This window comes from Cupressus sempervirens, chromosome 9 (genome assembly GCF_028749045.1).
Source record: "Cupressus sempervirens isolate cs-2001-9-10 chromosome 9, ASM2874904v1, whole genome shotgun sequence".
Classification (NCBI taxonomy): Eukaryota; Viridiplantae; Streptophyta; class Pinopsida; order Cupressales; family Cupressaceae; genus Cupressus; species Cupressus sempervirens.
The window spans coordinates 510,357,647-510,367,714 of NC_143126.1; positions in this window are offsets into that span (position 1 = coordinate 510,357,647).

Here is a 10,068-nt window from a genome sequence, read left to right on the forward strand (position 1 = left end):
TCGGTGCTTTGGGTGGATAGTGTTTGCATACACTCATGACATAGTGTAAGAGATGCTCCTTACATTTAAGTAGGTGACCATATGTACAAGATTGACCTTTGATCCAACTATTACTGGATCCCAATCTGATTTGAAGATTTCAAACTCACCAAGGATGGTATTGATTATGAATATTTGTTTTAGCCTTTGCAATTTTGAGTTTATATTTTTAATGATATCTTAACGTGCACAAGGAAAATATAATTTTTATGTGAGAAAGGAAACCTATTCTAAGAATCTATATTACCTCGAGCATTATAGGAATCTAGTATTGCCTCAAGTATTAGAATAGAGCCAAAAATGAAGTACATGACCATGAGTACAAGATTGACCTTTGATCTAACTATTACTAGATCCCAATCTGATTTCAAGATTTCGAACTCGCCAAGGGCACTATTGATTGTGAATGTTTGTTTTGGCCCTTGCAATTTTGAGTTCATATTTTTGATGATATCTTTTTGTGCACAAGGAAAATGTATTTTTAAAATGAAAAAGGAAACCAAATTCAATTCTAAGAATTTATATTACCTCGAGCATTATAGGAATCTATATTGCCTCAAGTATTATAATAGAGCCAAAATGAGTGCACCCATGCCTACTTGATTTGCTCTTTAATGTTTGCTGCAATGTGGATTGCTCTTGAAGCCTTATTAAGAATATGAGGAACTTTAAGCAAAGTTGGGCACTATGAACTTATGATTGCAAGTGATGATGAGATGAATGGAGAAGACACCAAATTATAGATTTAGAGGAGATGAATTGGATGGTTAAAATTCAAAGTGGCATAAGGGCAAATATTGAATGAGAGGATGAGTTGGTTTGAGGGCTCAACTTAGTAAAAATAGGCACTCGATGGAAGTATTGGGAAGGACACTTGTCATGGGGAAGATGCAAAGGTGTGCTTGCACATGTATGAGCACAAAAAGTTTGCTCATAATATTTTCTGTGCATAGTAAAATATTGGTAAGATAATTTTTAAATCTTTATGATTTTCTTGTCCTTGGTACCCATGGAATAGACCTTGTTAAATTTTTCTTTTGTTGAGGTTCATCTCGTCTTTTCAATAATTTATCTTCTTTGCAACTATTGTCAGTATCTTTGCACCCTTTTTTATTTATAATGAACTTTATAAGCTCTTGGTCATTATGGCTTGTACTTCGATTAACTTCCTCCAAAAACATGGGTGCTACAGGAGCATTGACATTGTAATTAATGGAGTACAAAAGTATTGTAGTGGTTTCTATCATGATATTAGACATGGAGTGTGGGTGTTTCAGAACTATCAAAATTGTAGATTTGGGATACCTGGCCCATCAAATGGTGCACATGAATTTTATTTCGAGTCACCATGAGGTTGCATAAATCTCGCAATGGTCTGTCTAAGTTCCATCTTCTGCCACTTTTTCATAGAATTCTTCAAAATTCATGTCATCTTCCTAAGAAAAGAAAGGATCAAAGTTTGAACGATGCTTCATAATGTAGTCCACTACCATAGTACGATAGTTTGAGTGCTGATCTTGGTCCTTCAAGATGATTTGCTAGGGCTTTGAAAAAAGAATTTTCATCTGGTAACATTTATCATTCTTATCCGCAATCCATTATGTTGAGCCTTTATTTCTTCTTGGCTCTCCTCCTCATTTTCTGCTTCATCCGACATGACACTCAATTGAGATTGTTCGGCTTCTTCTTTAGCATGTTTGGCTAAGGAATAGGTAGTTATGGTTAAAGAGTTCTTTAACATATAATTCAAATAGATAATGAAATGTATAATGCAACCTTACATGTAAAGCATAAGACTTTTATTTTAAAAGATTATAATGTTATGTTCAACTATTATGTAATGGTCTCTACCTTTGCATAAATTATCAAATTTATTCATGTGTGATCCTAGAAGATATGAAGATGACCAATTGTAAAATTTGATTAAATGCAACCCTACATAATACAAATTAGATGAGTTCAAGTTTATGAATATGTTGCACAAGAAATTAACTCTTAGGTGTAGGAGACGAATAGTTACAATCAGAAGTGATGGGACAGCCAAAGCCGAGGCTAATACATTTTTGATAAGATGTGAGAATCAAGTTATAATGCCTTTTATATAGATAAATCACTTCTATGTCTTTGACATAGTGTGAGGAGAATGCATTTGCATGTCTATGATATAATGACACGGTTCTACTTAGTTCAATCGTGTTCACATGCATATTTGGTTAAACCGAGACATTGCCAAAATCATGTCTTTGTCACCACTAACTCTAAGATAGGCCTTTAGAATGGTTAATTATTGTTTTAATTTTCAAAAATGATTTTTTCCCCTTAAAATCTTAAACAAATACTAAGAGGACCATTGCATTACATAAAGTCATTCTCAAGTGAGAAGTTAAAAATAAAGGGATAAAACTAAAATAGAGTGAAATGGAATCTTTTTTTTTTTTTTTTTTTTCCGATCTATAAACGACCGAAGCCTTATGAATTATATTAATTAAATAAAATAAGTACATGTATCTCTTCTCAAACGGGCACTAGTAGGAAAGAACAGAGAAAAAAACCTTTAGTCTTGCCCGAGACCATAGTCCTTTATTATTACATGATTAAAAGGGGCATACCCCAGTCTCAAAAGATTTAGAAGTTGTTTTGTATACAAGAGAATAGTTAAGAATGTCTAAAAGAAGATGAGAACAACAAACATTGTTTTTTATTAAGTAAAACAGGTTTTATAGGGATCTTGAAACTCGAAAGTTTTTACAACATATATGAAATATAGATATAAAATAAAGTCCAACTACAATGCAACTACTTATAAAAGCCAAAAATGAACAACAGGCCCGCGGCCAGGAGACAAAAAGCCAACAACCCTATAAAGAGACGAAACAAAAAGATAACACTAAATATTAATTCTCTTTATCAAGAACCTGTAGGGTCTTTGCAGCTTCATTGGCCTTTCAGTTGTCCGTGCCCTCCTGGTCCTGGTTTTGGATGTTCGCTTGATCCTTGGTCTCTTTCTAATCATCCTCAGCCTGCCCAATGTCCAAGCTGGCCTTCTCCATCGTATCCTTGCCAAATCTAGCACTCATTAGAGAATCCCCCAGACTAACAGTATTCTCGTTCAAGGTATTCAATGTGGCAATCATCTGATTAGCTAGGTTCTGATGGGTGGATGCCAACCTTTGGACTTTTTGTTCAACCTTGGTGATTCTGTCCTCCTGGTTAGCATTGTGTCCCTGGACTTTGTTGTGTCGTTGGCTTCCATCTTGGTTTCTCTTCTCTTCGTTGTACCCTTGGTCGCTGCTATTTTTTTGGTTTCCTTCTTGGCTTCTTTTCCCCTTAAGGTCTTCAATTTCATGAAACAACCATTTGATAGACCAAAAATTGTCTATCATGTTGTTCTTAACATTGTTCAGAAGGTTAAACCCAGTTTCCTGCGCAAGATTTGAGATAACGACCAAAGCCAGATCAATGAGTTTATCATAGTGGGCATTGCCATCAATGTCTTCCATCACTTGGATATTCAGCGGCTCCTTGACAATCCCCATATTCGTGGTGTTTGTGTTAAACCTCCTCCACGCCCTCCTCCTGTTCTTTGTTATCACCTCCCTGCTTTTTTCCACCATAATTTCTATCCTCTCCTCAGGCAGAGAAAGAGCAGGGCCAAGGCCAAGAGTCTCTGGAATTTGGACATTGGTATCTTCCTGCAGCGAGGCCTCATCAACTTTTCTTTTCCTGGGGTTCCCCGGTATATCAACTAAAACCTGCTCCTCCTTTTCACTTTCCCTCCCCTTTACCTCCTCCTTCACATTATCCTCCCCCTTCTCCTCTTCCTCTGAATCTATCTCCTCATCTTCATCGTCGTCGTCGTCCTCCTTCTGAGGCTCAGACTTGGGGGGAATGGGGGGAAGGCTTCTAGGACTCTTTCTATTGGGGATGCAAGCAAAAGGGGTGACAATTTTTCCTTTAGAGGAGGTATTATCCTCGTCATTAGATTTTATGGTATGCACTTCCTTAGAGTCCGAACTCCCAGTTTCCTCAGATGCACACCCAATATCACTGAGGGATTTTCCCCTTGTCTGAGTCTTCAGATACTCATAGACCAGGAGGAGTAATCCTTCATGAAGGGCGAGATTAGCAGTGGGTTTCCTCTTAAAACCCTCGATAACCTTGCTCATAGAAGTGAAAAGATAAAAAGGAAAAGAGATTTTGATACCATGCCTAAAATGATTAAGCAGAACGAAATGATGCGTTTTGATCCTATCAAATCTTGGGTCCAGAGAAATATATTCAATGACGACCCTAAGGACATACCTCCACAACTTTTTGATGGACTCCATCTCGTAATATGTTCCTGCCTTGACAAGTTTCTTCCTTTCATCTTCCTCCTTCACAAATTCTTTGACAGCATTGGCCGACATTTTCTTATCCTTGAAGAAGTTAATCCCTTCTAGAGGGATCTTCGTAACTTGGGCAATCAACTCCGCATTAACATGGTGGGTGACTCCATCTATCTTTACTTTCCCATTTTTCCATGAATCCACCATTAACTTGGTGATTCCCACATCAAAACCATGGAGCTTCTCTAGAAATTTAGTAATACCGCCCTTTTCCAGTTTCTGCCAAACCTTCCTTTTGTTCTCCGCCTCCCTCGACGGCTCCCTTATACTTCTCTCACCTACCATGGTTTCCTCTAGTTCAAAAAGCCCCTCACTGCTCATAGATTTACAAACTTTGGCCTACTTCGAAATGCGAAACTCAAAAATGTTTTTGCAAATTTTTGTGGTTCTGTTCATGACAGCTCATAAAGCGTGCCAAACGTACACGCTATAATTATTTGAAAAGAGTTTCGCATGATTTTTAATAACTCCTAGTTCGACGTGCAATATGGTGTATCTAACCATTATTAAATTGGGATTATTTTGGTACTTCCTTGGATTTGGTCCTGCCGGATTAAATCATCATAGCCGTCAAAAAGCCGTCACCGACATGCCACGTCATCATCAAATTTTTGGCTACCGCTTCATTAGCAAACCAATCTGCAACTGAATTAGCCTCCTTGTACACGTGGCTAATATGGATCTTTTTGAATTTACCTAGGTCAGACTTTAGCTTCCCTATCACATTCGCTATAGTCCAGGAAGGCTTAGACTGACCTTTAAGTTAATTTATGATATTTAAAGAGTCCCCCTCCAGCCAGAGGTTTTCGATCCCAAAGGCCAGGGCCAGCTTAACAATGTGACTAGACGCACTGGCTTCTGCGAAATGATTAGTCTGATGACCAAGAGGGTAGGATAGAACCGCTACACCTCCTCCGTAACTATTTCTGATGATGCCTCCACTGCCATTAGGATCGGGGTTCCCTTTGGCCGCCTCGTCAAAATTGCTTTGTGCCAATTTTTAGGGGGGAAAAACCACCTGGCCTCCTGTCTTTTCCTGTCCCTGTCCTTTTTCCTTTCTCTGTTGATCCCACCTTCTTCAATGTTTCCTTCCTTTGTGATAATGAAGTTCTCCTTCATTAATCCATCAATTTTCTCAGCAATGACAAACTCGGGAGATTCTCTGTCTCTAAAGATTTGGTTGTTACGTTCTTTCCAAATTCCCCAACAAAAGTGCGGAAGGGACCATGAGCTAATTAACTATGTTATCAAGCCAAGGTGTGAGCTCTTCCATTGGTTGAAGAACTCCTGGATGTTAGCCAAGGGACATCAGCTGACCCCAAAATCCCTGGTCAGAAGGTTCCAAACCTTGGATCAAAAGGGGCAGTGAATAAATAAGTGATTGACCGTCTCCAAATTATGCTTACATAGACTGCACCTATTGGGGATAATCTGACCTCTCTGAGCCAAATTGTCCAAAGTGAGAATTTTGTCTTGGAGAAGAAGCCATAAAAGGATGTTAATTTTTGGTGTAAGACTAGGAGTCCAGGCCTTAGCCTAGATGGGTTTCTCCATTCTATCCCACAAAGAGAAATATCCAGAGGCCACAGAGTATTGCCCATTTGGGTTATCTCCCCAAATGACATCATCCCTCTTGCTGTTAATAATTATAGCATTTAGGCTGATCATCAAAGAATTAAGGTCCGGAGATATCAAAGATAGGTCATGCCAACCTAGGCCAGATCTATAATCACTAACTTTAGGGCCATATTTTCTTATGCATAACTCTGCCCATCTTCCATAACTAGGATGATCAATAAGAGGTCCCAAGCTCATCCAGTTGTCCTGCTAAAACAAAATATTGTCACCTTTGACAACTTTCCATTTAGCCTTGGACTTAGCCAAGAATTTTGCCTTTAGGATCTTGTTCCATATGTAAGATCCTTGAGGAGACTCAGTCTCATCGAGCAAGAAACTGAGAGACTGCCTAAACAGGTATTTCTCAATCATGATATTCCTCCACATTCCGGTGCTCTGAAAAATGTGCTAGATCTGTCTGGCTAATACGACAATATTAAGATGTCTGATTTTTCTAATGCCAAGACCCCCATAGCATTTGAGAAGGCAAACATGGTCCCAAGAAACAAGATTTTATCTCTTATGCTCTTCAACCCCTATCCAGAGAAAGTCCCTCTAAATCTTTGCCATTCTATCAGCGTGCTTGGCCGGAATCTCGAAAAGGTTTAAAGCATAAGTGGGAAGATTTTGGAATATAGATTTCACCAAAGTGCATTTGCTTGCCTAGCTGAGCGTGGCACCTTTCCAGCCAACTAATTTCTTATTGAATCTATCTATGATGCTGTTCCAAAAAGAATCCGGGGATCTGGACCCCAAAGGCAAACCAAGGTAAGTAGCTAGAAGGGTCCCAATACCACTTCCCAGGATCCAAGCAATTTTCCTCTGTCTCTCCAGTGGTGTATTAATGAAGTAGATCGAACTCTTATCCCAGTTTATAGCTTGGCTAGAACCCCTAGTGTAGGAGTTCAACAAACCCTTAAACACTCTGGCCTCTTGAACTGAAGCATCTCCTCTCAAAATAGTATCATCCAAAAATTGCTAGTGAGTGAAAGAAGAATGACCAGAAGAATGCTTGAGACCTTGCAGACTTTAGTCCTATCTTTTTCTCAGAATAAGCCTTCCCAAACATTCAGCCAAAATGATAAAGAGAATCGGGGATAGGGGATCACCCTGTCTCAGCCCTCTCGAAGGGAAAAATAAATTTGAGGGGGAACAATTTACCAAAATAGACAAAGAAGGGGAAGAGACAAGCTGAAGGATAAGATTACAAACCTGAGCATCAAAACCAAAAGCTTGGAGGACAGCCATCAAGAAATTCCAGTCCACCTTGTCATAAGCTTTAGACATATCCAGCTTAAGCAGAAAGCCTTCCTTCTTGCCCGCCTCAAGAGAGTGAATCACCTCGTGCACCATGATTATGGAGTCAAGAATTTGCCTCCTTGGGAAAAAACCAGTTTGCTGTGGGGAAATAATAAGATGGAGAACACTAAGGAGCCTGGTGGTAAGGACTTTAGATATGATTTTATAGAAAGAATTGCATAAACTGATAGGCCTGAACTTATCCATCGAATTTTCCTGCAAGATTTTCGGTATGAGAACCAAAAAAGTGGCATTGAGTTCTTTCAAAAGATTTCTGGCCCTGAAGAATTCTTGCACAACCTTTACAACGTCCTCTTTGACCATCTCCCAATACACTTGGAAAAAAAAAGACGGGAAGCCATCGAGCCAGGAGCCTTATTGCCCGGAAGGGAATTGAGAGCTTGAAAGATTTCCTCTGGGGATGGGATAGCTTTCAACATAGAGTTGTGGTGGGCTTGCAACAGAGAGGGGATAGTTGGTAAAATGTCCTCTTGGTTAGGCACCAAGAGAGAAGGATCATTGGTGAGAAGAGAGGATAAAAATTGCACAACTTCTTCCACTATCTCATCATCCTTGGATAACACAGTCTGACCTTTCTTGATGCTAGAGATCCTGTTGTTAGCATGGTGTTTAAGGGTGGATAAATGGAAGAATTTGGTGTTTTAGTCCCCTTCTTTCAGCCAATGAACTCTTGATCTTTGTTTCCAAAAATGTTTTTCTTTGGAAATGATGTTGTGGAGGTAAGAGAGAATAGACCTTTCCTCCAACCAATTCAAGTCATTATATCCAAGTTGCTGAATCTCTTCCTGAACTATGCAGAGCTGATTAGTCTTCTCATCCTTATCATGAAAAATATGGCCAAAGTCTGACTTGTTCTAGACTTTAATATTTCTTTTCACATTCTTCAATTTTTGGGCTACCCTGAACATTGCAGTACCTTTCACCTCAATGTTCCACCATGAAGAAATCTTGGTTTCCAAAGCTGGGTGGGAAATCCACATTTTCTTGAACTGAAAAGGAAAAGTCCGTTTGATCATTAAAGGGAAAACAGAGAGTGATATGGGGGAATGGTCCAATCCCACTCTGGGGAGAAGGGAGAGTTTGTAGGAATGAGATTGCAACCAAATCGGGGAAATAAGGGCTCTGTCAAGACAAACCTGGATGCATTCCCCTCCAACTCTCCTGTTAGACCAAGTGAATCTACCCCCCAAGAGATCAACATCCATGTAAGCCAAATTGTTAATGAAATTCAAGAGATCTAACTTACTTTACTGATCTGGAGCAAGACCTCCACATTTTTCATCATTAGTGAGGGGGGAATTGAAGTCCCCAATGATAATCCCTTTGTTTATGTTATTAATGCTAATAACTTCTAAAATCTTGGCCCAAAAGGCCTTCCTCTCCCTTTTAGAGTTGGGGGCATACAGATTTAGAATAAACCAAGAGTCATCATTGTGAATGTGGGACACCTTACATAGGAGGGCATTACTTGCATTATAAATGGTAGAGATCTGATACACCTTGTTGTTATAGAGCATCAACACCCCTCCTGAAGCTCCCTCAGAGTTTGTGGCCTCACTGCTCATGTATTTATTGAAAGAGAGTTTGCCTACCACATCTTTTCTCATCTTGGTTTCTTGGATCAACAAAAAATTAGGTCTTTGATCTTTGATCATATTCCTAACTATCTCCTATTTATGAGCCCCATTTAGGCCCCTTATATTCCAAGATAAGATCTTCATTTTTTACTTCTAGAGAATTCCTTGATGGTTCTCTGGCTCCCATCTGCCAAGTTTTTTGTGGTTTCTTCTTGCAATAACTGATTAGATTTTTTCCTTCTTGGATTCTTGGGTGTAACCCCAACATCAGCCTTAACCTTGCTTCTAGTTGTCACTAGTGACAAAGGGGGGTGGTCCCAATTTTGATTCTTCTTTTTTTTTTCACCAGACTCTAGCCTTTTATACTATCTTGAGAACAACTATCAATCCAATCTTCCCATTGAGAGATCTAATTTGGGGAGGATTTGTTAATAAGCTCTAGGAGCTTTTTCCCCACCCCATTGGATGTTGGCAGATTCTTAAGAGGAGTAGCCAAACTTCTCTCCTGACCAGATCCATTACCAGAAAATCCATCACGTTGATTGTGATTAGTGATTCCATCACATCGATTGTGATCCTCTGACCTCAGGGGAACAACATCACCATTTTTTAGGGATCCTGAGTTAGAGACCCAAGTGATCTCCATTCGGGGGGTCTCCTGTCTTTCCTCATTCAAATGGGGAGTCTCCTACCTTTCTACATTATGCTCTTTCTCAACCGGCACATTGTCTCCTGCCACAACTATGGCATCAATAGTTGGGTCTACAATAGTAGGTTCCTTTGGTACTGTAGCACTATTCTAGACTCCATCCAGCTTTTTCGAGACAGGGTGATTAGGACCATTGCCATTCTTCTTATCCTCCTTGCTCTCCCAGGTCTCTAACAGCTTAGAAGGTTTTTGTCTCCAAATCAATTTCTTCTTCCCCTTGACCGAAGTGCTAGTGAGTTTGGATTTCTTCTTTGCTTTGGTAGAGGTATCAAAAGCCTTACTCTTCTACTTGTCTTCAAGAGCCTTACTCTTCTGCTTGTCAGCCCTAGGGCATTGATTTACCTTGTGTTCGGCCTTGAGACAAAGGAAATAGGAAAAAGGCACTATTTCATAGATCAGTGTCTGAACATGCACTCCA